The sequence below is a fragment of the Delphinapterus leucas genome, chromosome X (assembly GCF_059928025.1).
Source record: "Delphinapterus leucas isolate spDelLeu-1000000601 "Yukka" chromosome X, BTC_Dleu_Yukka2, whole genome shotgun sequence".
NCBI classification, from domain to species: domain Eukaryota; kingdom Metazoa; phylum Chordata; class Mammalia; order Artiodactyla; family Monodontidae; genus Delphinapterus; species Delphinapterus leucas.
Window position 1 is genome coordinate 93,369,911 of NC_143150.1, and position 11,844 is coordinate 93,381,754.

Genomic DNA, 11,844 nt, shown 5'->3' on the forward strand with positions numbered 1-11,844 from the left:
AAGCAAAGTGCCCAAAATTTACAGGATTAAGACAATAATGATGTATTATTGCTCCTGATTCAGTGGGTTAGCCGGTCAGTGCTTCCGTTGATATGTCCTGAGTCACTCATGCTATTGCCGTCAACTAAAGGCTCAACTGGGGCTGCCGTGTCCAAGGTGGCCTCATTTACATGTCAGGTCCTTGCTGTGGGCTGTGGACGAGAGCCCCTGGACTCACCTCCATGTGGCCTTTCATCCTAGCTTCTTCACAGCACGATGATTCAGCACAGGGGCATCAGGGTTCCAAGAAAGCATGCCCCAGTCCATGAAGGCTGATCAAACCTCTGCTTGTGTCACATTTGCTAATGTCCAATTGATTGAAGCAAGTCACCTGATCAAACCCAGAGTAAGTGCGGGAGGAGACTATACTAGAACCTGGATACCAGGAGAAGATGTGATTCATTGGGGGCCATTAATGTAACAATCTACGACATTTATCACATGACTTTAAAAAATCCTCAGAAACTGGGCTCTTCATCTGTAAAATGAGATGGAACTGAGTTACCTCTGAGGTCCTTCTATCACTTGTGATTGGGAAATAGATAGAGGGCATCCTCTATAAGCATCCTTCCTGCCAGCTCCATAATTCCTTGACATGCTGCTCACTAACTTCCTCTTTTCCCTCAAAGAGGACCTTCCTAAATCTTCTAACAGTCTCTTCACATATCTCATTATGATCCTTATTGTCTACCTTAACTTAGGGAAAAGAAAGAAGAAAAGGAAAATGAGAAAAGTAAAAACTAAAGCACTATAGTGCAATGCTTCTAAAGCTGTGCATTGTAGGCCACTGAAGATCCCTGTGGAACAACGGGGTGAGGAGGGAGGGGGGAGTGGGTCTGTGGATGGGGAGGTGGGCTTCAGAGGAAAAAGTCCTGAAACAATTTTGTTCATCCACTTTCATCAAATTTGAAATGTAAAGTTAATTGTTATTTTCACAGTGATCCTATCACAGGTGACCCTTGAACAACAGCAGGGGTTAACCCTCATACAATTTATAGTTGGCCCTCCATATCCAAGGTTCCTCCACATCTAGGGATTCAACCAACCACAGACAGTGTAGTACTGTAGTGTTTACCATTGAAAAATGTCACCCTATAAGTGGATCCATGCAGTTCCAACCGGTATTGTTCAAGGGTCAACTGCATTTTCTTTCTTTTTTTTTTAAATTTATTTTTTATTGAAGTATAGTTGATTTACAATGTTGTGTTAGTTTCAGGTGTACAGCAAAGTGATTCAGTGATACATACATATATCCGTTCTTTTTCAGATTCTTTTCCGTTATAGTTTATTGCAAAATATTGAGTATAGTTCCCTGTGCTATACAGTAGGTCCCTGTTGTTTATTTTATATATAGTAGTGTGTATATGTTACTCCCAAATTCCTAATTTGTCCCTCCCTCCCACCTTTCCCCTTTGGTAACCATAAGCTTGTTTACTATGTCTGTGAGTCTCTTTCTGTTTTGTAAATAAGTTCATTTGTATCATTTCTTTTAGATTTCACAAATAAGTGATATCATATGATATTTGTCTTTGTCTGACTTACTTCACTTAGTATGATGATCTCCAGTCAACTGCATTTTCTTAATGAGCATTGCCTTTTTAGTATAGGTGGGAGATGGAAGAGTGGTGAGCAGGGAAGATGTCTGAGCAGATCCTTCCAAAAGGTTAACTTTTCAGCAATGTTTAAGGTACGCTGTTGTCTTGACAGTTGTTAACATTGTGATGAAAGGCTGTTAGATGAGGCAGTGGGGAAAAGCTAGACCTTAACACAAGGAGCGGGTAGCCGAAGGGTCTAGGTCCTTTTACTGTGCTCATAGGGTGCTCATTCTCCCACTAACCAGTGGTGTGGACCCAGTCCCTAAATCTGGCTTCAGGCATGCTTCCTTTCAGTTTCTGAAGTTGTATATGTTTGGATAAACATATTCTGCAAGTACCATTTTAGCTGGTTCATCACTGCTGACATTAAGTTAACAGCATTTTCAGGCTTGGCTAATATTATCTCGCATTGTTTCCAAGCTATTGAGTACATTTGTAAATTTTGCATTTTTTCATAGTTACTGTTTTATTGATCCACAATTCATATAAATGGGTCAATGACTCACAAGTGGTTCGATGAAAATAGTGATATAAATGCTCCAACTTAAAATAATGTCATAAATATAATCAACAAACTCCAATTTAATTTTTACTGTGAGTCTGTAAAGGTCGGTACAAGTGAATCTGTTAGTGATGATTTCTGACAAGTAGTTGAAAAAGAAAAGTTTGATTTGGAACTATAACGAGCAATATCTGAAAATTGGATTTTATTGGACCTGTGATCTGTTTAAACCTCCCCAGGACAGTCTATTATGTAACTTTGTTAAATAGTGGGATGAAGACATTGAAACACTTGTCATTTTTCAAATCAGAGTGACCTCCCTGGTAAATTTATTGTGTTTCTTCAAGGAAAGCATAAAATAATGCTTCCCATTACATAAATTATGAATTTTATACCTCAAGATAGAGAAAAGACCAACCTAAAGAGGCACAATTCAAAGTTGCCCTTCTTGTGGCCAACACACACATAAATCACATTACTTCTGGAAGCTTATAAAAGCCAGTTCAAAATTGATGATACATATGATGCTCGAAGAAAAAGCAGATTCACTACTGGTAAAAATAATATCACGTACTAGGTTGGTATTTTGCTTTACAGTGAGGTTAAACCACTGAAGTGTCAAGTATGACTCAGTGCTTAGCAAATATGCAGCACATATAGGAAGAGGAAGGGCTGCCTGACAGCTTGCTCGGGTTCTAACTGATAAGTCATACTATAGGAGGAGAGAGGTTTTGTTCACTAGTGGTTATTTGATGAGCCACGATGTAGCCTAGCAAAGTGGGAGGCGTGTACCTGGAGCAGGTTCAACCTGATGCCAATCCACACCCTCCTGTATTTATAGAAAATAATCCGTGGGAAACAACCAAACCACCAGAGTTCGGCTGCATTGCAAGAAAATCAAAAGCTCTGTGTGTGATTAAATCACGTGGTTTTTTGGCACCATGTGGGAAGAAATGAGCAGTATGTAAAAAACTAGAAGCCTGCTTTTCCATACTGAAATATGCTCTCTGGTGAGGGGAAAGTTGCCCACATGAGTTTGGGAAACAAGGAATGTGATTACAACAAAAAACGTCTTTGACACAGCTATAATGTCAGTAAAGACCATTTCGATGATTTCAAATGGCGTGTTCACATAGTGTACCTTGGTCAAATAATCAGTGTCTTGAACAGACTGAACTTGTCACTTGAAGGCCTGTGTTTAATCATTCATTCTACAGCTATGTACTGAGTGCCAGCAATGTGCCGGATGGATGGTCAGACAAAAAGCTCTCTCAAATTCCCAGTCTTTGAGTAACACAGTATACAGATGAATGACCTACATTTCCAAAGTGGCCAGTGTAAATTATTTTTTTTCCTTCAAATTGTAAAGCAAAAAATATAATCTTCTGTATACAAAACCACATGTTCAGTGGTCAGCAGGACTTATATAGTCATAGGGATGTAAATACCTAATTGATCTAGCCAAAATGACAATGTGACTATATTGACAGAATGGCCATAAGTGGAATGGGAGTCATGCCTGTATGAAAGAGGTAAATCCTCTTTTACTATAGAGGGAAGTCAATAGGTAGGGCCTGAAACTACAAAATCAAGAATATTTGGAAATATCGGGGTAAATACAGTCAGTTAAAAGAGTTGAAAATTGTTGCCTCTGGAGATACGGGCTTGTGGGACTGGGGAATTGCTGTTCTTTGCAACAATCCTTGTATAACTGTTAAATTATAGGAACATGAACTTTGCTTTAAATTTTTTTTTAAATGTCATAGAAAATTTGGAAAATAGAGAAAATCATAAATAAGATAAAAATCCCATTTCACCCAGTCATTTAAATCCTATACAATAGCTTCAAAATGGTTTTAAAACAACTCTCAAATTGCTTTAAAATACCTTTTTAAAATCAGAAGATTGGTATGTTTATCTTTTTCATTTTTCAATGATAACAAGAATGATACCTTGCATGTCAACATTTGAAATCTTTTTTATGCAAAAAGAAACAAATCTGCCCCACCACGAAAGTAGAGTATCTGTTAAAAAACAAGCTGCTAACTACCTTGTTATAAGAAAGTAAAGCATAATGGCACGAAGTTAGATATTTTTTAATGCTTGCAACGATTTTCAAAATTCATCTAATGCTAGAATAATTATGAGTATGAGAAGATAGAAATGAACTCTACTAACTGCACCTTATAGAATTGAGGGATCTGCATTTCCTCCAATATGACTTTTCAACTGAGAGACTAAACCTGCACAGCTCAACTTCCTCCTCCCACCCTCCCACCCTCCCACCTTCTCCCACCTCCATTTGTGGACTATCTGGATCCAACTATAGGTGAAACAAAGACTCTGAGTTTATATCGGTCTTTAGACAAACTTCCTTCTTAATACTTAGTTTTCCCAGTGCAGATGACAATGGCTTAAACACACACACACACACACACACACACACACACACACACACACACACATGCATGCGCGCGCTCTAATTTGGGGAAGGGTTCAAATCCAGAGAAATGAATTGAATGCCTGCCCCGGGTGGGGTATGATCCCATTTAGCTCCTAGCCCTGGAGACACAGCCAGGTGATTATAGCATAGCAGATTGCTGAAAAGGCTGGTCTTTTTTTGTTTTGTCTTGTATGTTTGTTTTTAATGGTCTGATGTTCTGGATGTTTCTCCATTGAATGTAGGGTCTCAAAACTCAGTGCAAGAGATGTACTCTCAAAACACCCTCAAAGAACAGACCCACTTCCACCGCTCCATGAACTGTCAGAATGCACTAGATATTCTGGAGTGAGAAATGTTATTTTGAAATCTGCTTAGGGGCAGGAAGACTGACATCAGGGAATGGGGCTGTTGGCAGCTTTCCTGTCTCCTGATATACTCAGGGCTGACTGTGCTGGTCACATGCTTGCTTTTAGTTCCCTGAGGAAGTGTGTTGAGTTATAGAGAAACTAGCCAGAAAAGATAAGCCACAGACGGAGTTTTCCCGGGACCGACAAACAAGATTTGTATAGCCTCTGATTAGCCAGGTGCTGCAGCAAATTTTGTCTATGACTTTAAGGATTCATATCTGATTGAGAGTTATTTCCTTACTTCACCATCTCTGACTCATGTGAAAAATGTTCTCTTCTTTATACTCTTTAACAATAGCGTGTTTACTGATCTGAGAAGACTGTTGCTTTCATTTTCCTTTTGTTAAATGATTGGGTGACATTATTATGAACCTTGTCTTCTTCTGTGTTTTTCTTTGAAAAATGAATGATTTCTCTCTTGCTCTCAGCCTTTCTGGTTACAATAAAAGGGCTTCCCAGTCTCCTTTTCCTGCTCCTGGGCCATTAAAACCCGACATTTTTGGAAGGAGGTATGAGACAGTGTGAGTTTAATTTCTCCAGCAAGGCTATCTACTCCAGACAGAACCAGGGAAATTTGGCTTTATTTTTTATTTCATTTATTTCCTCGTGCAATTGACTTTCTTCAACCACTGTTCTCCTATGGAGATTATTTTATTTTATATCCCGGGATACTGTAATTTGAAAAAGAGAGAGAGGTAGCATTGTTAAAGAGAAAAACCATAAGTCCAAAATGGCATCACTTGTACTAAAGCCCATGAAACCAAACCTAGATTTAATACCTAAACTAATTGTCATTTCCACCTTCACCACAAATGTAATCTTAATCAACCAGTATGTAATTTTCTGGTCAGCACCAATGAGGTAATCTACCAGCTGGGCCCTCTCCATCCCCCAGAGGAAGAAGAGGCAATCTGCATGATAAAACCCTTGCAATTCCCTTTTCCCCAAAAGGAGAGGTCTTGCCCTAAAAATAACCATTTCTTTTCTTTTGCTAATAGCTCCCTTGCCCCACCTTTCTTCCTATAAAAACCGCCCATTTTGTACAACCCCTCTGAGTGTATTTCTAGTTGCTAAGTGGGATGAATCATTAAATAAGACCAATTAGATCTTCAAATTTACTTGGTTGAATTTTTTTTCTAACAATATTATTAGTAATGCTGTGTGCTATTTACAACTATCATTATTTTAATATAAACATTAGAAGTAAAAAATAATCAGCATAATTTGACATTCCTGTCCTTTGCATAAAGGAAAAACTTAATAAACATGGTTTGAAAGAATGAATTAAGTAACTAAATTATTTTTACTCAATTTGGACTTATAGAAATAGTTCACTAACTGCAGAGTGGATAACTTATTAGTCATGTCTACTTTGTCCCTTCACCCTTCCACATATGTAGGTTTCTACCTTATTAATGGGTCTCTTGCTGTAAGTAAATTTAGAACATCATAAGACTTGAATTTTTTGCTTTGGCAATAAATTTAAAATGGTCAAACATTAAAAACAATATAAAAAGTTATACCTAATGAGAAGTCTTACTTCCCATATCTACCTACCCTGTTCCTCATCCTCAACAGCTTTTATTAGTGTTGAAGAATAGCAGAATATGCCTCTTCAAAATATGCCTCTTAGGCCTAAAGATTATTTTCATCTGGTTATTTTTGAGAGGCTGCAGACACAGGAGAAACTCTGAAAGCAGAGTAGAATTTACCCTTTTTTAAGGGAAATTTACATTTATAAGGGAAATCTCCATTTGTAGGGGTATCTTCCTCTCTGTACCTAAAAGAGAAGGATGACTCTAAATCACAAGAAACTCAGTGGAGCAGGCACCTGACTTGAATCTGCATAACAAACTTCCCCTTGTTTACTGTACTTTTCCTGATAACTTCCTATAACTGACCTCCCCAGTCCACAACATCTTTCCTTTGTCTTTAGCTGGAGATGGTATTTAAGGTGATGGCTTAGGCCATTTGGGGGGATTTTACTCAGTTTTCCTGGGTATCTCCCATGTGTACATGAGGTATATACATCTTATTAAACTTCCCTTTTTCTCCTGTTAATCTTTTTATTACATGGGGTCTCACACAAGAACCTAGAGTGCTAGAGAAAAATTATCCCGCCCCTCCCCCCACAGTTTTGGCAACACAGATGGGACCCACTGAGATACACTACTTGCTTCAGAGCCTGCAGATGGAATCCTGGAAAACTGGAAGAAGCCCGTGAAGGATAAGAATTCTTACCAAAGTCAGCTCTCTGTCTGTAGTTCCCAGTCTAGAGAGAAAGGTAAAAATTTCATGTTGTCCCTTCCTCTCCAAATTCAGATTAGCAGGAGGAAAGCATTTGTAAGACTTAGTTCTTTGGATTGTGATGCTGGTTAAAATTTGGTTTTGGGGTACCTATTAGTTATTGAGCTTTTCCCTCCCAGGGACAGCCACTGTTCTCCTGTTTTTCTCATTGTATGTTCTGAGAACTTGGCTTGGCTTTCTGCCTGCTCAGGGCATGGAGATTTTGGGTTCTGCATATGCAGGTGGCTCAGCTGTCAGGTTGGGGGCACTGAAAATATGGCCAGACAGAATGTGGGTTGCACCCCATTTGCAGCTAGCATGTTACTGACTTGCCAGCTCTCAGGGGAATTGTCTGTATCTTTCTTTTGGTTGTCTTTGGGCATGGCCCTAGATCTTGGGGGGATAGTATCTTTTGCGCTCTCTATGGGGTGGGGACACCTCTTGCATCCATGGGTAAGTCATAAAGGGCTAATTGGTTTTGGTTTTGAGTCATTTGATAGATATGCCTTTGGTTTAAAAGAAAAAGGAAAAAAAAAAGTTGTTCAACACTTCCAGGGATATTTACTGTTTGTCCTGACTGAAAGTGATAAGATGTTTGATAGAATTTTTTTAAGTAGCTCTATGGTCAGAAGTTGGCCATATTGGAAGCTGATATTCAGAGTTTGATAGGAACTGTTTTTTTAGACCTTCCACCCTAGGATAGGTAGACCAGAAAATTACATACTGGTTGATTAAGACAGGAATCTTTTTTTTTGTCTTTGTTGCTGCATGCGGGCTTTCTCTAGTTGTGGCAAGCAGGGGCTACTCTTCGTTGTGGTGTGCGAGCTTCTTATTGCGGTGGCTTCTCTAGGCACGAGCTCTAGGCATGTGGGCTTCAGTAGGTGCAGCATGTGAGCTCAGTAGTTATGGCACATGGGCCCTAGGGTGTTCAGGCTTCAGCAGTTGCGGCACGTGGGCTCAGTAGTTGTGGCTCGTGAGCTCTAGAGCACAGGCTTAGTAGTTGTGGCACACAGGCTTAGTTGCTCTGCAGCATGTGGGAACTTCCTGGACCAGGGATCAAACCCACGTCCCCTGCATTGGCAGGAGGATACTTAACCACTGCACCACCAGGGAAGTCCCTGATAGGAATCTTTTGATTTCCATCTTAGTTGGAAATCTCCCTGATGTAAAGAAGCAAATTGAAGACAATGTAGTTGGATCAGCCCCTTATATCACTCAGATTGCAACCCAATTCTTTGAGGAATTAAAAACAACTCTTCTTGTCTTACTAATTGAGTATAAGAACAGAAATGCAGCTCTAAAAGCAATTTAAAGCCCATCTATCCTTTTTACCAAACCCAAAACCTCCCCTATTCATCTCAAAAGGCTTGTAGATATCATAAAAGATGTGGACTAAGGAAACAAAATCCTTCTTGGAGAAAGTTACATCCTTCTTCTGTGCCTTTGAGATGTAAATATTCTACCTTGTCTTCTCTAGGAACCCAGAGCCATCTCTTGGAAATGCCAACTACAGGGAGGTAATTCTTATAAGAAGTGGAAAGAAAAAAAAAAAGAAAGAAAAGAAAAGAAAAAAAGAGGGGCTATTTGGATACCAGGGAATGAAAATCTTAAATGTCTTCTCCATTAATATTAGTAAAAAACTTTAGCCATCTGAGCAGGTAACTTTAACTTATGCCATCTGCCAAAAACACAATTCGGACCCAACTGTTCTTTTATAAACTAGTGAGTTTTGCATTGTTGTACGTGTCTAATGGCTAAAATTTTACAGCAAAAGCTATAGCATCTCTGTTTGCATCTGTCTTTTTGTTTCTGTATGTCAGATAGGTAGATACATAGACAGATAGATAGATAGATAGACGGACAGATATGTTATAGATGTGTGATTTTTCCACCTCTGGATGGTACTGCCAAAATTAATTTGTGAACTTTATTTAATTGGCTTAAAGAAAAAGGAATACTTATATAAATTAAGTACGCCTAAAACTCTCAAAAATATAGAAACTAACCTAAATGTTTTTCAAGCTCATGTGATCTGGGACAATCTTAAGTAAATAAAAGCTGGTTTAAGTTTGTTGATTTGATTAAAATAGGCATGTCTTCAGAGTTATCAGCATTTAATATAATGCAGACACAGAACTTTTATTCTACCCAAGTTCACTAGTAAAATAAGTTCGTGTTATCCCTGTTAGAGAATTCATTAGCAAGAAACAAAAGAACTTAAGATGATAGTTATCTGTTCAATGTCTCATGAAATTTTTATGAGTAATCTAAACATAATTGTTAAGAACAAGTGAATTAAATGAATGTAATTAAGATAAAAGTTTATAAATTAACTTTTCTACAACAATTATGTTTTATGGTATGTCTACTTAAAAATAGTTTCTAAAATCTTTTTGGTAACTTGAAACCTTAGAGCAAGACTAAGTTAAGTTAAATGATTGATGTTCATTGAGTATACAGATTATTTCCAAATAAGATTAAATATTGAAATATTAATTACTGAACAAAGGTTTATCTACTTTTGCTTTTTACAAAGGAATGAAAGATATTTGGGTTTTTCAGTAAACATGCTTTGTAACTCATTGAAAATTTTACTATGAGGAAGAACATGCTTCTAGAAATCATGAAATGTATCTGTAAATTTGCCAATATAGAGAATGCTGGTGTAACAGATAGTTCACAAGTGCTTACTTAGTTTTCACTATCAATTAAGGTTTCTAAGGGTTAAGAATTCTAATTAGTATATGTAATTAAAACTACTAGAAATACAGGCATAGCTTGTTTTATTGTGCTTTGCTTAATTGTGCTTCTCAGTTGTTGCGTTTTTTTCACAAATTGAAAATTTGTGGCAACCCTGCCTCGAGCAAGTCTATTGGTGCCATTTTTCTAACAGCATTTGCTCACTTCATGTCTCCATGTCACATTTTGATAATTCTCACAATATTTCAAACTTTTTCATTATTATTATGTTTGTTATGGTGATCTGTGAACAGTGATCTTTGATGTTAGTATTGCAACTGCTTTGGGGAGCCACAAATCAATGATGAACTTAATCTATAATTGTTGTGTGTGTTCTGACTGTTCCATCGACCAGCCATTCCCCCATCTCTCTCCCTCATCTTGCGCCTCCCTATTAACTGAGATACAACAATATTGAAATAGGGACAATTAATAACCCTACAATGGCCTCTAAGTGTTTAAGTGAAATGAAGAGTCCCACGACTCTCACTTTAAATCAAAAGCTAGAAATGATTAAGCTTAGTGAGGAAGGCATGAGATACGCCAAAAGGTAGGCCTCTTGCACCAGACAGTTAGCCAAGTTGTGAATACACATGAAAAGGTCTTGAAGGAAATTAGAAGTGCTACTCCAGTGAATATACGAATGATAAGAAAGCTAAACAGCCTTATTGCTGATATGGAGAAAGCTTCAGTGGTCTGTATAGAAGATAAAACCAGCCACAACATTCCCTCAAGCTAAAGCCTAAACCAGAGCAAGGCCCTAACTCTCTTCAATTCTACAAAGCTGACAGGGGGTGAAGAAGCTGCAGAAGAAAAGTTTGAAGCTAGCAGAGGTTGGTTCATGAAGTTTAAGGAATGAAGCCATCTCCATTACATAAAATTGCAAGGTGAAAAACCAACTGCTGATGTAGAAGCTGCAGCAAGTTATCCAGAAAATCTAGCCAAAATAATCAATTAATAAAGGTGGCTACAGGGACTTCCCTGGTGGCACAGTGGTTAAGAATCCACCTGTCAATGCAGGGGACACAGGTTCCATCACTGGTCTGGGAAGATCCCACATGCCACGGAGCAACTAAGCCCATGCACCACAACTACTGAGCCTGTGCTCTAGAGCCCACGGGCCACAACTACTGAGCCCATGTGTCACAACTACTGAAGCCCGCATGCCTGGAGCCTTGTTCCACAACAAGAGAAGCCACCGCAATGAGAAGTCCGTGCACCACAACAAAGAGTAGCCCCCGCTCACCACAACTAGAGAAAGCCTGTGCACAGCAATGAAGACCCAATACAGCCAAAAATAAAAAATATAATAAAATTAATTTTTTAAAAATTAAAAAAAAATCAAGGTGGCTACACTAAACAACAGATTTTCTATGTATAAGAAACAGCCTTATCTTGGAAGAAGGTGACATCTAGGACCTTTATAGCTTGAGAGGAGAAGTCAAGTATATCCATACAATGGAATATTATTCAGCTATGCAAAGAAATGAAGTTCTGATATATGCTACAACATGGATAAACATAGAAAACACTTTGCTAAGTGAAATAAATCAGATACAAAAGGTCAAATATTATATGACTCCACTTATGAGGTACCTAGAATAGGCAAATTCATAGAGACAGAAAATAGAATAGAGGTAACCAGGGACTGGAGGAGGAATGAGAAATTATTGTTTGATGATTACAGAGTTTCTGTTTGGGGTGATGAAAAAGTTTTGGAAATAGATAGTGGTGATTTACAATAGCCAGGACATGGAAGCAACCTAAGTGTCCATGGACAGATGAATGGATAAAGAAGTGGTACATATATACAATGGAATATTACTCAGCCAT